Source organism: Octopus bimaculoides, chromosome 1 (genome assembly GCF_046866305.1).
Source record: "Octopus bimaculoides isolate indiv1 chromosome 1, ASM4686630v1, whole genome shotgun sequence".
Classification (NCBI taxonomy): Eukaryota; Metazoa; Mollusca; class Cephalopoda; order Octopoda; family Octopodidae; genus Octopus; species Octopus bimaculoides.
This window is the reverse complement of record NC_142928.1, coordinates 34,058,728-34,078,676: the sequence shown is the minus strand read 5'-3', so window position 1 is coordinate 34,078,676 and position 19,949 is coordinate 34,058,728. Positions and strand designations below refer to the sequence as shown.

The window sequence follows — 19,949 nt, the reverse complement described above, 5'->3', positions numbered from 1 at the left end:
AACCGGCGGCGATGGTGATGACAATGGTCTCTACTATTTTCTCGAAACAAGGCTGTAGAATTGATATTTTTTCTTTTTATTTTCCATTTTCGCTTCACATAATGTTTAGCTCCATTTCTGCTACCCAACAAACAAAAAATAAGGTTGCTTAGTATATCCATCCTGCAGTTCGAGCAAGAATTCCAACATCTTGAAAACACATGCTAACTCCACTCGTAGTCGCCATATTTGATGTTTTTGAGTAAGACTTACATAATTTTGCAATCTTCTTTCAAGTGTACGGAGTAAGTAATATGGATAGATGGATACTGGTTACTATTGTGAAGGTACATTGCCTTTAGGCTTCTCGTCGAACTGTCAATGAACAGGTGCTATTAATCACACCGGTGACTAAAACTAATCACAATGTCTCAAGCAATGAAAAGAGATGGCTAAAAGTTGCATGTCACCGTGTTCGGTTCTTCGAAATGATCACCTCTGCATCCAGTAGGTTCCATTCTTTCAATCTGAACGCCAACAGAAAAAAAAAGAGGTAGAAAATGAGGAAGCAACTATACTTTGAGATATAACAGTCAACTCCGGAAAAAACCCACTAGTAACTATCAGGATAGTATTGCCAAGGACCACTAGTAAAGAAATGCTACCTAACTCAATAGAGGGTAATGCATCACTGAAATAAGAAGTGAAATTATTCCATATATAAATCTGGAAAGAGAGATAACCGCCAGGGCGATCTTTACGATGAATTCGACTCACAGCAAAATCCACAAGTCAGCAATGCTCGGATCGTACATTATGAAGCGGCCGTAAGTTTAAAAATAATCAAGTAATTTTATCGAATTATAATTATATCCGTCAAAACATCGTTGTCCAAACACACCCCGAGGCGTAGCGTGGGTTTTCCCTATCTTCCGTAAATGTCACACATACCTTCGATCTCAACAAACACAAGTACTTAAAGTGACCACCCAATGCGATCCGTACACTCTATGCTACTCTGATCATATCACTATAAGGTTGAGGTTCCATTGGTTGCATTGCTCAGCTAGTGGAGACTAGAATCGGTAGAGCATCAGACAAAATTCATTAAGGTATTTAGTTGTGTACTTTTATATTCCCAGTTCAAATTTCACTGAGATCAACATTGTTTTTCAACTTTCCGAGATCGATTAAAATATGTACCAAGAAAATATTGGTTTCGGTGCAATCCATTATTACTTTCTTCAACATTTGTGGACTTATGTCTACGCTAGAAATTATTATTATTCCATTGATTAAGCAAAGAAAAAATCTCTGGACTTTTGCAAAAATAGCTAGTAATTCCTTCCAGACCTTCGTTTAACCACAGTTCAACCTCATAGGATAAAATCAGTTTTTGCTTTTATGGCTGGAATATGAACCTCTCCACTCCATAGGAAAGGAAAAAATACGAAAACACTGCGAGTGAGAGGTGCCAACCAATCGATCAATGAACCAACTAGCCAACCAACAAACGAAGTATCACATAAAAACATACATCCACGCACGCATACACATGCATGTGTGCATGAATAGATAAGTGTGTTTAGAGTCGTTCGTATGAAAATATGTGCACTTATAGAAACAGTGACAATAAGTTCAGTGTTATAGTATTCTCTTCCACTTAATCCTCCCCCGAGATAAATAATTAATTTGTGGACAGTGTAGGGAGGCGGGGGAAAATCATACCCATGAGATACGATCTATTTAATAAGTCATTTCGTTTCTTATTGAACCACTCCTTCAGTCTCATTACGACTGTCTGTATAATTCCTCTCTCAGTATGGCCGTATAATTAAAAGGTTCGCTTTGTAATTATAAAGTTGCCATTTCGATTCTGCTGCGTGGGATCTTGGGCTAATGTAATTTTCTGTATACAGCCTTGGGTTGGCCCATACCTTGTCAGATTGGAAAGAGAAGCTGTATAGAAGCCCGTCGGATGGATTGTACATTTATCCTAGTTTAAAAGTTAAAAAGAAAAAACAGTGTTAAATGAACCATCTCCACACACTTTGTAAATGGAATGAATGGTGGATTCATTGACACTGGACTTGTAGCCCACAGTAACAAGGTTTCCACCGTCATGTATTTTCATGATCATCTCTACTTTTTCCTGTAGATAACACACTCATTTGCGTCATCTGTTAGGAACAGGTGCCTTGGTAGTTTCTTTCATCACTGCCCCCATGGTAATGGGTATGTGTACGCAAATCAACGTGAAAAAATACGCGGCCTCGCAACACAGTCATTGTAAACACAAAACGATAGTCAGTGTATTTTAGGTAGCTGGACATTGTGGGTAATCGTTGGGGCGCGTTTTTACGGTACAAGCAGAATCTTCGATTGGCCGATGACCCGTGTTATCACAAATCAATCAGTGATAAGTGTAACGCGGTTCACAGCTGAACGTACTGAGTTATCCTGAATCAATAACGAATGATTCAGCGATAAACGAAGCTACATGTATTTGAAAACCGCCTTGTCACACAACGTCACGCTGATTCCGCCTGAAAATTACATTAAGGGTACAGTACACATATCTGTGGAATACTTAGCCACTTACACGGTAGTTCAATGAATTTGGCAGCTCAGTTAATCGAAAACCTGTACACCCACGATCGGAAATTCTGACCGAGATCATTAATAATATAACCGTTAACATGACCGCTTGGTAACTGCATGCTAAAGTCGCAGCCAAAACCTGTTATGTTTTCTCATTAATTAACACTCACCTCCTCTAACATCTCACCATTAATACTCACACTCATTCTACCAGCCATTCCTTCTCGAACATCTCATCACCTTACTCTTAGCTACGTTCACTTTCAGTGTCCTCCTCTCACACACTCTTCCAAACTCTATCACCAGTCTCCTCAGTTACTCTTCCGAATCTGCCACCAGTGCTGTATCATCAGCAAACAATAACTGACTAACCTGCCATTTCTTTCCATTTTCTCCCACCGTTTGGGCTCCCCTGCCAAAGGTTCTAGCATTTACCCCTCTCACCACACCATCCATATATAAATTAAACGCCAAAAACCGTGCTAAATCATCAACGTCCAAAGGGCTGCGTCCAATCGTTTCATTCTGTATCTTTTAGTACTATAATACTGCAGCTATATTGATTGCATAAACAATAGAAAAAAACTGTTAGATCATCTCGTCAAAATATCTATTTCACATTTTCAATAAGAGTGTTCCTTTAGAGTATGCTCGGTTAGAGATTGATATTTAACAAAGATGATAAATTCCTCCTTAAGCTCATTCAATAATATTATCATGGATCATAATGGAAAAACTAATTTTTCTGTCGCGTTATGAAACAAAATGACAGTTGCTCTTAGAAAGCATTCAGTGCATTACCCAGTTTGTCGTATCATGATATGGTACCGGACGGATGGCGCTCAGAGTTACTCACTTTTACAGATTCTCATCATCTCTCCAATGCTTTGACGATTAAATCTTCAGGGAACTCGAATGCTTGGTCAATATCACAGGCTGCTTTGCCCAAACAGTTCAGGGGTCTAGGTCTGCGTAAGTGCTCGTTTCTGTCTCTTCCCTATGTTCTTTCCTCCACCCACGCTTGCTCCCCATTGCTAGGGAACATTCTGTCCTTTCTAACATGGATTAGTTCCAACAGGAAGATGGATGAAGTTCTGCTACAGTGGTGAGAGCTGGGTTTGTCAGTTCCTATTACAAATGAAGATAACCAGAAGCAGAGAGTATGGAGCAATTTGTGTTCAAGTTACACATTCAACCCTCTTTGGTCAATCTGATCAATTTTCAAGGTGTCGCCTACTTTTCGCAAGAGCGAAAGTCTCAGGGGACTGGACTGATGCTCGGCTTATGGTCTACACTGGCGGTCTACTCGGTCTGGATGAGCTCTGTATCTCCATTGTACTCAGAGTGGGAACCGACACCCGTGGAGGACTGAGATGTCGCTGTAGTAGGCTCCTCAACTCCATAGGCCTTCATGGTCTGTCTCTCTGCCTAAATGCTGGTCATTTTGCTCGTCACTAATATCGAGGTGGGAGTAGTATTTGTCTGCTCAAGAACTGCTATTCTAATTGACGATGAAGCTTGGGTCACAATCTCTTTTAAACTCATTAAGAATCAGTCCTCTCTAAAATATATTCAGATAGAGGCTATTGCAGTCGCTGTGCATACCCAGTTTTCGGTTGCTTTTCTTTAAAAAAATGTATATAGAACTACATTATCAAACAAGTACTTCCTTTTTTAAAGACAACAAAATGTAGTTTAGAGGGATTTGGCTGTTATTTCTAACCGATCAGCTGGTGCTGAAATATCTTGCAGTGATGGACTTCTATAATAACAGAACCACCGATGGAGCTTCTACATATTGTTTTGGCCTACTAGAAAGAACAGCATAATTTCCCTCAAATTGCGTTCTGTCGTTTGTAAAAGTGAAGGTCAAAAGAAACTACAGTAAATCGCGTTTCATCTCTCGCATTCTCAGTACATCACGGATTTTTCTGGTTAATATATATAAATTTATATCACGGACTCTTCAGTATATCGCGGGTTTCTGCGGCCGATCGGTATTTATATTTTTTTTAGATTTTGATTATTTCTGAGGTAAAATAAGCATTTTCACGCCCCAAAATTAATAAATTGATAAATAAAAATACAGTTCAGTACTGCACTATATGACACATTAGTTAAAATATACTAAAAAAAAATACGTAGTATACAGTTAATGAGTAAACAAAGAATCGTACATACTTTATAGAAAACGAAACTCGGGAGACAAGTGTTTGGTGTTGTTTTGCATTCGTGTGTAAAATTGTCAATTTATTGCAAGCCCTACGATGTCACCCAAACGTTCTACACTTTCTAAGGCTTCTGGCAGAGGACCCGAGCGCCAGAGAAAGATGCTTACTACAGCAGTGAGGGTGAAACTCCTCGACATGCTTAAGGAAGGGAGAAGGTATGCGGATGTAGGCCGCCAAAAGAACTTCAGAGAATGGTGGAAAATTGGGACCTCTAGATGATTCGTGCATTGCAGTTCAGAAATGCAATCGATGGAGCCGTGGAAGTTTATAAAAACCTCCTTACACAGAAGAGAAAGCAACACCAGCAACCATCCATCGCTATGTTTCTCACCCACAAAAAAAGAAAAGAAAGGAAAAGATGGGTACTCCTAAGAGTGTGAGGAGAGTTTATAAAAGTTTAAATATATAAAAACAATAAAATAAATAAATGCAAATTATGAAAATAATAATAAAACATACAGTACTGTTTCTACTTCGCGGATTTTCACCTATCGCGGATGGGGTTTTGGAACGTAACGTGATAGTCGTGGGATTACTGTATTTATATAACCTGATAAACCAAGTCACTTAGTCATCTGCACAGAACATTACTAGTTACAAAGTACGGCGTAGGCATACCTACACAAGCGTGCCCCTTCGACTTTGTTTTCTCATAACTTTCAGAAAAATGAATACTTACTCTTGTACTTGTTTCAGTCATTTGACTGTGGCCATGCTGGAGCACCGCCTTTAGTCGAGTAAATCGACCCCAGGACTTATTCTTTGGATGCCTAGTACTTATTCTATCGGTCTCTTTTGCCGAACCGCTAAGTTACGGGGACGTGAACACACCACCATCGGTTGTCAAGCGATGTTGGGGAGACAAACACAGACACACATACACACAAACATATATATATATATACATGTATGCGACAGGCTTCTTTCAGTTTCCGTCTACCAAATCCACTCACAAGGCTTTGGTCGGCCCGATGCTATAGTAGAAGACACTTGCCCAAGGTGCCACGCAGTGGGACTGAACCTGGGACCATGTGGTTGGTAAGCAAGCTACTTACCACACAGCCACTCCTGCGCCTGTTAATGATAATTTCTTCAAATATCTTCCAGATGGTGTAGATTCCGATTATAGAGGAATTTAAAGTAAAACCCGCTCCAAATTCCGTTGGTGGGTGCGCACACATACATACTAGCAAATATCATGATTTAAAAAAAAATTTCAAGTTTCATTTTGTAGATGTTTATGTAATGTGTGTTAATATGTGTGTGTGCACACTCAACAATTTTTTTCCTCATTAATCATACCATCTATACCATTTGAAAGATATTTGAATTTTCACCATCTGGAAGGTATTTATTGAAAATTTCATTTAAAAATGCTCATTTTCCTGAAAGTTAAGGGGAAACAAAGCTGTGTGTGTGTGTGTGTGCGTGCGTGCGTGTGTGTGTGTGTGTGTGCATAAAGTACAAGCTATCTTAGTGCCATACTATATTTCAGTGTTAAAAAGGCTTCAAAGTTAATCTATGAAACAAGACAAAAAAAAAAAAAACTACAGGAAATGAGTCAAGGCCAACAGGAAGTGGTGCAGCTTCTTAGGTCTAACCGACAGTAGTATTATTCCCTTCAGGGGACTGTCACACTAAGTTGACAGCATACAACTACTTCATCATATCGCTACTGCATAAATAATCTCTCTGAGAGATTTAGAAATGTATCATTTCTAAAAAATTGGTTGCCATTCACATATATGTATCTACGAAATGAAATTTGAAATTTTGGAAAAAATTTGGATGTGTCAATATGTATGTTGTACACCCACCAATTTTTTTTGTTTTTTTTTTACATTAAATTCTAATAGAATCATAATTTACAGTCTGAAAGGTATCTGTAGAAATTTTTCTGAAAGTTATGAGGGAAATTAATGTTGATTTGTGTGAATTTTCCGAAACTCCTCTCCCTACCCACAAAAAATTTGCACAGCAAATTCTGATGTAATTGGAATCTTCACCATCTGAAGTGTATTATTTTAAAATTTCATTAGAATACATCCATTTTCCCTTAAAGTTCTGAGGAAACAAAGTTGGTGGGGAGCAAAAATGTGTTGGTATGCTATTCTATCTTATAAAACCTTTCAAGTTTACTTTTTGTAAATAAATGCAAATATCATCAAATTCACTAGGTTTTCATGAAGACCACTAATTAGTATTGGAAAGACTTATGATTATTACTACTACCTCCTTTTCTCTTGCATTGTATATCATTTCATTTGAGAGAGAGTCAATATCAGAACTTTATACAATCCCAAAGTTGTGATATCGACTGCCATCTCTCTCTCTTTCTATCTCCTTTTATATACTCTTAATACCTCCAACCTTTCAGTGTGCTGGGATGATGTTGACTAATTATTTGACTTCATCATGTAAAACACACACACACACACACACACACACATCAGAATATTGCACGAGATGTCACAACATATTGTAATGTGACAGTAAAAATGAGCCAATATGAATATTGATAGATGAATTCAACTTCAAATATATGCAGCACATTAACATTGCAGAATTTACATAAAACATATATCTAAGTAACTGATGCCAACAATTTCTGGTTTGATGAGCAAGGACCTAAATTAAGTGCCTTTCTTAAAGGAAGTAAGTGTTGGTGTTCAGAACTGCATCTGGCCAAAGAGTACTGCTTCAAAAAGCTTTATCCAACTTATACCAGCATAGAAAAAAAAGACATAAATATGAAGATGAATATGAGATGAATAGTTTATGACATCACATCTGGTATAACACTATTATGTTATTTTATCTAACACAAATGAAGTCAACCACAGCACAATTTTAAATTAAAAGTTTGAAAGGCAAAACAAAGTATTGTAATGCATTTTATTGTATATTCTAGTATTCCAGACACCTTCATCACTATAACAATAACCATATTGACACTGGGGACCAACAAAGCCTTAATGTCTGATATTGTTTATTTTCTTAGTGTTTGTTTAAGCTTGCATGTGGATGCTGAATTATTGAGGTAAAGAATCATTCATTGCTACGTTATTTTTTTTATTCAACAACCCACAAAAATTTCTTTGTCTATTTTTCTCATATATTTGTAATTAACTATGCAAAATGTTATTGGCAGATCAAGTAATTAGGTTAAATCAACTGCAATAAATTGACTAGAATTTTACATATACCACAAGAAGTTTCAGCTTATTTAGTTATGGTTTATCACCATGTAATGAAACAATACAAAGTGTACCTCAAAAAAATAGAAAAAATAAATAAATGAAAAAATAAAAAAATAATGAGTGAAAATTTTTTTAAAGTACTATAGAAAATTCATTGGTGTGACAATAGTACTTGAGCTGAAATCAACTAGAATGACTCTTGCATTTTCTATATTCGCTTAGAAGACTTTGTCTTTTAATATGAATGTTCTCTTTGAGATAAGAAATGATCTGTAGTACTTAGCAATGAAAAAAAAAAAAAACCCCAAAAACTGTATTATAAAAATATTGTTTGTTTCTATTGTAGCTTAGAAGTTCTTAACTGTTAATTTAATATATATATATATCAAAGTGAATATATGATAAATATGTGTGTGTGTGTGTGTGTGTATCAAAGTGTGAAGGTAGAAGTGTAAGGGATATATTTAGATCTAGTGTGATTCCATATACAAATGCTGCAATGTGGACAACAGTATTAAGGTGATAAGGATAAGAGGGAAAGGTTGAGTGTTGGTGAGATGAGAGAGTCAGATAGGATTACTGATGTCTTTAGTTACACTGGATGCATGGTACAGTCAGGAGAAGTGATTTACTACCATCCTTAGTTACACTAAACATAGTACAATGAGAGGGAAAAGAAGAGAAAGATGGAAAAAATAGTTAATAGAGAGATAAGTAAATATAAATATATATATATATATATATAGATATGCAGGGCAGGGAATCGTCAATTAGTAATAAAATTAATAATTAACAATTTTGCCGGGTAGCTCAGTATGAAAAAACCTTTTCGGTAAAATCATTTATAATCATAAATATATAGGGATTGACAGTAACCTGCTTCTCCAACATACTGAGAATTCAGAAATAGCAGCCAAAGAACTACTGATTCCAAAACTACAAATTATTACTCTAATTTGATAGCGATATTTTTGATACACACAGAACACACAAATTTATTAGAATATTTAGCTGAAGATCAGAATAGAGTATTCTTTACTCTTAACTGTGAAACGATCGTACTAAATTAACTAAAGGCAAGTGGTTTTTTTACTCTTCTCTACTGTTTTTTGTTCTGTGTGTATCAAAAATATCGCTATCAAATTAGAGTAATAATTTGTAGTTTTGGAATCAGTAGTTCTTTGGCTGCTATTTCTGAATTCTCAGTATGTTGGAGAAGCAGGTTACTGTCAATCCCTATATATTTATGATTATATATATATATATATATATATATAAATATATGTATATGCATGTGTGTGTGTGTGTATATATATCCTTTTCTACTCTAGGCACAAGGCCCGAAATTTTGGGTGAGGGAGCCAGTCAATTAGATTGCCCCAGTATGCAACTGGTACTTAATTTATCGACCCCAAAAGGATGAAAGGCAAAGTCAACCTCACCGGAATTTGAACTCAGAACGTAAACACTGGCAAAATACTGCTAAGCATTTTACTCGGTGTGCTAACGTTTCTGCCAGTTTGCCACCTTCAACCAGCTTGCAGACTTCAGCTGTATATATTTCATCATCATCATCATTTAATGTCTGCTTCCATGCTGGTATGTGTAGGACGATACATATATGTGTATATATATATAGGCGGAGGAGTGGCTGTGTGGTAAACCACATAGTTCTGATTTCAGTCCCACTTGGGCAAATGCCTTCTACTACAGCCTCGGGCTGACCAAAGCCTTATGAGTGGATTCTGTAGATGGAAACTGAAAGAAGCCTGTCGTATGTATATATATATATATATATAAAACTTAGATATGTTTCGACCAAAGATTGGTCCAGGCCATGTCTAATTTAATAGCACCACCTGATAGGATTATCTAAATCCTTTTTAAGTCAAGTTTTGTTTATGGTCTATTCAAGTAGTGAGTTCTTGTTGAATGAGTTGTATCCAGGTATGGGTGGCTTATCTGGTATGACTTGAAGAAATCTGTCCAGACTCCGTTTAAAGGTGATAGGATCCTTTTCCTCTTTGATCAGTTTTGGGACAATGTTAAACAGGGCAGGGCCTGTTGAGGAAAAGAAATTGTGTTGAAGTGTACCTATATGTTGTGATCCTGAATTGGGCAGGGGATGTATGGCCTGTGTGGTCTCAGCCTTGGATGAACCTTGAAACTAATGTTCAGGTCGTTTGGGTAACGCTGGCAGTATATTCTCCATATCATACAAATGATGTACCGCTCACGGCGGCACTGGAGAGAGTAAAGTTTCAAGGCTTTAAGGTGATCCCAGTTATCAAGATCAGTCATGCCTTCAATTCATTTAGTGAGTGCACTCTGGGTGATTCAATTTTTGAGATGTTTTGTGTTGTATGGGGAAATCACAAGGGGCAGCAGTATTCGAGGTGTGGCCGTACAAAGGAGAAGAAAAGTAGAATGATGACACCTTGTTCTCTGGACCGATGGGTTCTTAAGATCCAGGAGATCATCCTATGAGCTATATCAACCTTATTGTTGTTGTAGGCACTCCAACTGAGATTGTTATCAACAATTACACCTAGGTCTCTGATACTATTAGATATGGTGAGTGGTTCCCCTGAAGGAAGAGAGTATGGCTGTTTTAGTATAGACTTACTTCCAAAATGCATCAGCTCAAATTTCTTATGGCTGGATGCCCTTCCTAAAGTCAAATACTCCTAGGGTGCAATGGGTGCTTTTTACATGCCACCAGCATGTAAAAAGGTATGAGGGTCTGGCAGTACAGGAAGAGTACACACACACACACACACACACACACATAGCACAAACACACACATGTATATCATATCATATTCACTTTGATGTGTGTGTGTATATATATATATATATATATATGTATTATATATATGTATATATATATGTATATATATATATTCTTCCTGTACTGCCAGACCTTCATACCTTGGTCCACTTGGTATTAACATCCATCATTCATTCTTACCATTTATCCAACTCTAGTGCCACCCATCATTCTCTTACTCCTGCTACTTTTCTATCCCAGTTACTCTGCTTCTACCATTACTCTCTTGCTCCTCTCTTCTGCCCATCCTGGTTCTTTTGTCATAGCTGTCTCTTCTAGTCACTTACACAACTGTGTAAAGTGACTTATGAGTGTGCAGATATGTGGAGGTGACAGCCCTTCAGTTTTGTCAAAGACATGGCAACCTCTGTAGTGCTGGGTTATGATAAAAATGCATGCAGTACATCCTGTAAAGAGTAGGGTTAATTTTGTCAAAAACATGGCCACTTCTCTCATGCTAGTGCCATGTTAAAATGTCGTCGTCGTCCATGCTGGCATGGGTTGGATGAATTGACAGGTTAGATGACTGTGCCAAGCTCTAATGTCTCTTTCAGAATGGTTTCTATGCTTTTTAATGACACTAGTGAAGTTGCTAGTAGCTCGCAAGGCAAGACCCCTTGATTGAGGTGGGTGTAGTGTTGAGGGAGATGACTTATGCCAGGTATTGAGAGGCAAGAATATGATAGAGGGATAGGAATGGGTGTTTTATTGTAGAGGAGATAGATGGTTACTCCAGCTGGAAAACAAGAGAAGATAGTGGTGATGAGATGTCAGAACTTATTCTCAAGGTACAAAAGGGTGAATGTGAGAGGATCTGGAGTGATTGTAGAGATTGTGGAGGATATGGGTGTATATGTGTGATGTGTGCAAAAGGTAACATGGAGTGGAACCTCAGCCAAACTTTTCATTGTGAGTAACACACATACCTATTATTATGTGTGGGTAAGAGCACTTGGTTGGGAGATTTCACATATTGTTGATACAAAAACGAATAAAGTAACTGAGGTAGTTAAAAGAATCACCATTATTGTCATCACTGCCACTGCTGCTGCTACCACCACCACCACCACCACCGTCGCCGCCGCCGCCGCCACCACCACTACCACCACCACCACCACTACCATACCACCACCACCATCATCATTATCATTTAATATTTACTATTATAAGTGTTCTACTTATAATATCAAAATATGGCTCCTCTAAAGTTTAGACACAGATCATTGAAAAATAACAGTCCACATCTTTTTAAAAGCCATGAGGCTTTGTAATTTTGAAGGTGATTGTCAAACAACAACTTTCATTATTGTTACTTTCCATTGACCATCATTTTGTGGCAAGTCTTGTCCGAAACATGTGTCATTGTATGTAGCACAAATGTGATTATCAACTGTTTAAAACGGGTGAAATAATTTTGATCTGCAGACTTCTAATATATGAATGAGTGCTTTGAGTAAAAGAAAATACAGGAGGATCTGTTAATTCTCCTCTCAGATTCACACACTTATTGCAGCAGACCTTCAGTTTTCTAATCCCTGTAAAAGAATTCAGAAAGTCGGGCCTCCAACCAGGCCTTTCGTAATACCCTTCAAGCCAGGAACTTTTCAGCACCCCCTCATGTGTGTGTGTGAGAGAGAGAGAGATACTGAATTTTTCAGTTTCAAAAATAAATATTTACACTATGAACATATTGAGTTCTCTCCCTTCTTATATCGTAGTATATATTATTTTATACTACACACACATAATATGGCTCTCTATCGCTTATGATGATGAGGGTTCCAGTTGATCTGATCAATGTAACAGTCCTGCTCATGAAATTAATGTACATCCTTAATGTTATTCTCAGGGAGATTCAGCATGACGCTGAATGCAATTTTGCAACCTAAAGGCAGAGAAATAGATGTCGCTAAAGTGGCAAAGGGCACTGGTGCTGACAAGTGCTCTTTGTCACTTTAGTGATGTCTATATATTGAAATATATTTGCCACCCAAATGTGGCTAACCCTTAAGGGTCGATGCTACTGTAGCTTGTAGCCCCAGGAAGACATCTCCTCCAGCTGGCTATTGACACACTATCTGTGCCCTATCAATATTTGCAAAGGGAAGTCGTCATTCCTATCTCCAGCCTGACGTGATACACACGGACCTGACTTTCTGGGTATTGACCCGTCATCAGCATGTGACAACCACTGGCTGGCAATGGGAAGTGATTCTCAATGCAAATATATATACTTTTTCCAGTAACAAAAAGTCACTCATCTCGAAAAAGTGGAAACAAGCAATAATAAATCTCTGAGCATAAATTAGTTATGCATTTGCAAACAACTTATTGAAGTTGAAAAAGAAAAACTTACTTGGGTGTGTGTGAATTGGACCGCTTATGTCTTGCCAGACAAACTTAGGGCCACCAATGCTATAAAAAGTTCATTATCATTTTAATCCTCTACCTCAGCCTGTCTTGTTTTGGATAGCATATACTGTATTTTATGATGTACACCTTTGAATCGTCGGGTGACATGCTGTGCTTGAGGAGACCTATTGAGTCAAGTAAAATCAAAATCAAAATCAAATAAAATCAAATCACAATCAAATGGAAATTGTAGTTGTGGCCGATGCCAGTGCCGCTTGATTGGCTCCTGTGCTGGTGGCATGCAATAAGTACCATTCATGCATGGGTTGTTACTAGTGTTGCCTGACTGGCTCCCCGTGCTGGTGGTACATAAAAAGCACCATCCAAACGTAGTTAATGCCAGCCCAGACTGGCTCTTGTGCCGGTAGCATGTGAAAAGCACCATCTGAACATGGCCGATGCCAGTACCGCCTGACTAACTCCCACACTGGTGGCATGTAAAAAGCACCCACTACACTCTCGGAGTGGTAGGCATTAGGAAGGGCATCAGATTGGAGCCTGGTGTAGCCTCCTGGCTTACCAGTCCTCAATCAAACTGTCCAACCCATGCCAGCATGGAAAACAGACGTTAAACAATGATAATGATGCACTTTTTTGCCCCAAAAACATCTCAAAAAATTACCCTGGGTTCTATATGCAAATTTGGGCCTATAATATATGCTTTAATGCATTAAAAACTTTTTGTACCTGAATATGCACTGGGAAATTGGAGGAATGGACATCTAATATGTCTTCCAAGGCATCAAATCCAGTAATTAAAACCCTGAAATCCACTAAAAATGCTTAGTATCATTGTTGATCTCTCTTATCAAATTCACATTCATAACATAGAAAAAAAACTACATACTGAAGACTTTTCTGTTACAGATCAGGAAATTATCTCAATCCTGAATAATTGCTGAAAACTGTTCCTTATCTGGAATGTTATTGCTGCTATACACAAAATGCCAGTCCACATTCAAAAACAAGACCATCAGGTTGACTGACAAATACTTGCACACCAACACTCTCTTTACCCTCTAACCCACAGTCACAGTGTCTCCTCAGTCTGCTGTTGAGCCTACAACAGCCTCTGCTTCCCAAAATTATCTAACTGTATACCACTTCCACCTAATTCCATCTCATTTTGCTATGCACTCTGTATACTCAAATGCCAACTCTTGAATTTCCCTCATGCTCTCATTTTTCCTGCAGTTGTTGACATCTTGATGTTCAAAATGAAGATCGATTATATCAATCTCATTAATCTCAGAGGGCTGGTAACAATCATGGATACAGTCCTTTCTTCTTGATTAAAACCATAACAAAGTTATAAGTGTCTCTCTGCTATACTGAATATTTACCCTGATAATGTATTACTTGTCTGACATGCTGGAATTGAATGTAAATTATATTAAATAAAATGTATTTGAATAATACAATGTAAGATTGAACAATTGAGAATTTATTCACATTCTTGGGCTTATTTCTGTCAAATTAAGTTCCTCATAAAATTCTAAGTGAGAGAGATGAGCATGTTCTAGAAGTGAATTTTTAGGCTAACTCATAGACATTTTTATCTTATTAGGAAACTACCTGTGTTTGGTTTTGTTGATTAATAAATTTTGCTGTCTCCACTCACTTCTACTTCCCTTGTACCTCAAGAATATACCCTAACATGTCATCACCACTATTTTATCTCTTTTCAGCTCCACCTTAGTCACTCCTACTCTCTTGTCTATAAAGTGAGATGCTATGTAGCTCCTCTATAACAAGAAACCTGTTCTAGCCCCTTCTCTCATACTTTAGTCCTTCATCTCCTAGCATAATGCCACCTCCTTCTCTACTGAGGCTTCACTCAGTAGAGAAGGGAATCCTAGTCGTTCAAACTGCATGGCAACCTCACTAGTATTGGTAACATGAGAAAAAGCACCCAGTACATGTTGTAAAGTGATTGGCATTAGGAAGAGCATCTAGGAGTAGAAACCATGCCAAAGCATACAGTGGGGCATGCTGTTGTTCATGAACCTGTCACATCCTGTCAAACTGCCCTATCCATTCCAGCATGGGATATGGCCATAAAATCATGTTGATAGCGAAACGTATACCTTTAGAAATGGCTTATATGACTAAATTTGCTATTAATTTATAACACACACACACACACACACGCACGCACACATACACCCCCACACACACACATACCCCCCCCCCCCCATCCATATTCATACATATTTTTTATAGTTGATTTCCTGTTATTGGAGCTGGGATTGAATAAATATGTATTAACCTTTTAAAATATATATTTTGTATCTGAACTCAAAGCTTTGTTTTAAGAATGTACATAAACGCAAATATAATGAAGCTATAAATGTATGTGTGCGCGTGTGTGTGTGTGTGTGTGTGTGTGTGTGTGTGTGTGTAGTTGCGTGCGATACTTCGACCAATACATAAATTGAGAGAGATGAGCTACTAAATATAAACAATTTTCCAGCGGTAACAATGTATTTTATATAACCCTTCCACGAATTATAAAGAGTTGCCTCCCTTCCATGAATTTTGCTTTTTATCAATTAGGATCTTTTGAACAGGCACAAGAATCACTTTTTTTTTATATCTTTCAGTGGATAAGACACAGTCGGTTGACTTGCCTCCAATGTATAACTGGTAAATAGATTATTGACCAAGAAAGTATGAAAGGTAAAGTTATCGCCGGTGGGATTTAACGTAGAAATTTAAAGGTAAAAAAGCAGATAAATAACAGAGAAAGTTTCCTTTTACATCAAATCTCTACATCTAAAATGTGTATTTATTTATAGGAGGGTTACAGAGGCCACAAAATATATAATTGTGTGGTTTGAGAGTGTGTGAGATTTCATTAACAGCAATCAAAAAAATTTAGTTTTGGTCATGAACAGAAACACAGCTATGGGGATCATTTCAAACATTTGGTTCATTTTGTAGCTAAAAAGTCCTCATCACTGATCATTTGCAGATTATTCAAAATTAGTATAATTAATGTATGTATAACCTTTTATGTATCATAATTTATGTTAATACATCTTGATAAGCAAATTTACTGCCGTATATGCCTAGAGATAATATCTGTTTTGGACTTACTGGGTTTAAAAACATGTTGAGACACTAAGGTAAAGACTTTCTTCAGTCATGAATGACCATGGGATTGCACCTAGAAAGTTACCCTCTGAGGCACAAGTCTGGGCAAAGTTGTTTGTGGAAGACCAGCAGTCGCCCATGCATACCAGCCTCCCCTCTCCATGTCACCGATGTTATCCAAGAGAAAGGCAAAAGGCGATAAGGCTTGGCACCAGTGATGTCACAACTCATTTCTACAGCTGAGTGAACTGGAACAATGTGAAATAAAGTGTCTTGCTCAAGAACACAACACACAGCCCAGTCTGGAAATTGAACTCATGACCTCAAGATTGTGAGCCCAATGCTCTAACCACTGAGCCATGTGCCTGTTGGAACATTACATTCTTCAAATCTACCTGGCTTCCTGAAATTCGCCAATAGTACACCTGAACCCCATCCTCTTTTTAAACGACTCCTTCACTGTTCACTTCCTGTGCATTATTCTATGTACTGTACATGCAGTTTTGGCTAGCTTTTCTGACATGCTGTAGTGCATCTGAGTACTATATACAATAAATTCATTATTTTATTTTATTATATAGTGAAATTCAACCCAGAAACAACAAGTGAGAATGCAAGATGCATTTGTGCACTGTTAACCATTTTCTCACTATCAAAGCAATGAAATGAAACTAAAGCGAAAAGGAAATATAGAACCAAAATAGAAATGAAATAGAGTTTTGGCATTTAATTATCTTTCTACTTGTTTCAGTCATTGGACTGTAGCCATGCTGGGGCACTGGAACATCATCTTGAAGTGTTTTAGCTGAATAAATCAAATCCAGTAGTTATAAAAATAAAAAAAACTGGTACTTATTCTATCAGTCTCTTTTGTCAAACTGCTAAGTTATGGGGATGTATACAAAGTAACACCCGTTGTGAAGTTGGGGCTGGGCACAAACACAGATGCAAAGACACATGCATGTGCACACAGACACACATATACATACATGCGCACGTGTGTGCATCTAAATTCCACAGTTTCCATCAACCAAATTCACTCACAAGGCATTGGTTGATCTAGGACTATAATAGGAGACATCCAAGGCACTGCCCAATTTGGACTGAACCCTAAACCATGTGGTTACAAAGCAAGGTTTTTAACCACATGGCTAAGCCTGCACCAATATACAGCCATGTAAAGTAGAGAGAAAAAAAAAATCAACCTAAACCTAAACTATGTGAAAGTGCAACAGTGCGACCTGAGTATTGTGTAAAATGAAGGAAGTGTATAACTTAGGGGCTGGGGTGTACTGAGGAGCATCATGAGCCCATACAGCTGTGATTGCAGTCATTATCACCGTCATCATTTAACGTCCTCCTTTCCATGCTGGCATGGTTTGACAGGAGCTGGCTAGGCAGAAGACAACACCAGGCTTCAGTGTCTGTTTTGGCATGGTTTTTTACACCTGGATGCCCTTCCAAATGCCAACCACTTTACAGTGTAGAGAGGATGCTTTTTACATGGTACCAGCACTGGCAGAGTTACCAAGAAACTTGCAAGGCAAAGATCCTTTGAGAGGGGAGGTGGCATTGGAGGAGGTGATCTTTTGCCAGATGATGAAAGGTTAGAGTGTGACAGAGAGACAGAAACAGGTGTTTTGCTGTAGAGGAAATACATGGTTATTTGGTCAGAGAGACAGAGAGAGAGAGAGAGAGAGAGAGAGAGAGAGAGAGAGAGAGACAGAGACAAATAGACAAAGAATGTAGACAAAAATAGTGAAAAGTGCTCCACAAAATTGTTTTTTTTTAATATCAGATTGATTTTAGGGTGGGGATTGTTGGGCTGCATCAACACTGAGGTAATATTAATTATGAGTGAAAGCTAGACATGTTGTGTTTAGGAATCTGACAGAGGGCAACACTAGGAAGATATAGTGTTTTTATACTTCTTACCATAAGAAAGAATTCTGAATTTGCCTCAGCAGTCTTTATAGAAACCGCCTAATATGTAATTAATTTAGTACATGAATGAATATTAAACTGATTCTATGTAATGTTTCCTTTTTAATGTTGATATTTTATATATACACACATTTTACCTATTTTGGTTATGATATCATTTTTGAAAATCTTAAATTTTATTTTTATACAATATAACAATATTGTTCATAAACGATCACCCATGGTGCCCCAAGATAAAATTTCCTCTGTATTAATATCCTAGGTTACTTAGGATATTAATACAGGATATTAATTACCCCTTTAACTGGTAATTAACATCATGATTTAAAGTCTAACCTTACTCTGCCTCTTTTTATAGACAGGTACTTATATCCAACTGGCTACTCCTAATGTCTTCTTTCCTCCCTGAGGAAAAGGGGTACATATGTTAATATTTATGACCATACCTACCCATGAGCTGTCAACTCATTCTTGTCCTTTATTCTAAATAAGCACAGTCTGCTAGTCTTACATTTAGTAGTTGATAAAGAGATAAATGGATTAGAAATGAATTACAATCTTTTACAAGCCATGAGTAAATGAGTAATGAGTTGAAACTTTACTGGTGAGTGTGCTAAATAATAAGGCACTAAAAGAGAATGACTCTCCCCAGACACTACAAGATAAATGAAGTTCTTTTTTAATCTAAAATATACTCTCCTTCATTCTCTACACTGCTCTTCCATCCATCTGGTAGACTTGCAAGGCCCCTTTTCCAAAATTCACTTGTCTGTGATGAAAAGTACTCCTCATTTTTTCCGTCCAAATGACTTTGAAGACTGCAGAATAAACGATAATCAGATGGGACAATGTCCAGCAAATATGGTGGGTGGGGCATCGTTTCCCATTCAAACTGCTCCAGCCGTTGGGATGTCATCCCTGCTGTATGTGGCCAAACATTATCCTGATGGAAGAACACCTTTTATCTTGAAACCAAAGATGGTCATTTTTCTTCTAACACAGGTGTCGATAAATGATTGACCGACCAAATCCGAGCTTCTCTTCTAGTTCCTCAACAGTTACGATGGGATTTCGTTCCACCAGGGTTTGCAGGACATCCTCATTGAGCTCTACAGATCTTCCAGGATGAGGCTCATCTTCTAGGCTGTAGTTTCTGGCTCAGAATTTCTGGAACCACTGTTGACACTGTCTTATGCTTATTGTTTGATCCCTATATACTGTATTAATATTCCTTGCACTTTCTGTTGTGCTGTTGCCTTTATTGAACTCATAAAGCAAAATATGCTGAATATGCTCCTTTGTCACTTCCATTATAGCTTTGAAAAAATAACTGTTAAAATCAAACTGCACTCTTCAAAACCTGCACTAAGAATAAGACAAGGTAAAATTGCTACCTGCTTTTATAGCAAGTTGATACAGGTAGTTTATCCTGTCCCCCTCCAACTTTTAGTCCATGCAATTGAATAAAACACATTATTTATGGGATGACCCAATATATATGTGCAAATATATGTATATATATGTGTGTGTGTGTGTGTGAGTGTATATTTATATATATATATATATATGTATATATTTCTATGTGTGTATATATATATATATATATATATATAAGCAATGTTAATTCTCTAAATGAAGTATTAACAGTAACTGCAC

General features: G+C 37.5%; 1 protein-coding gene across 1 annotated transcript in view; it reads left to right on the top strand.

The window, feature by feature from the left end:
- Positions 1-19,949, top strand: part of LOC106878029 (solute carrier family 66 member 2) — a 288,127-nt gene continuing 268,178 nt past the window's right edge. Inside the window, exon 1 of the mRNA XM_089350023.1 lies at positions 1-806. The gene's annotated coding sequence lies outside the window, so the exon portion shown is untranslated. The remainder of the gene's footprint in view (positions 807-19,949) is intronic.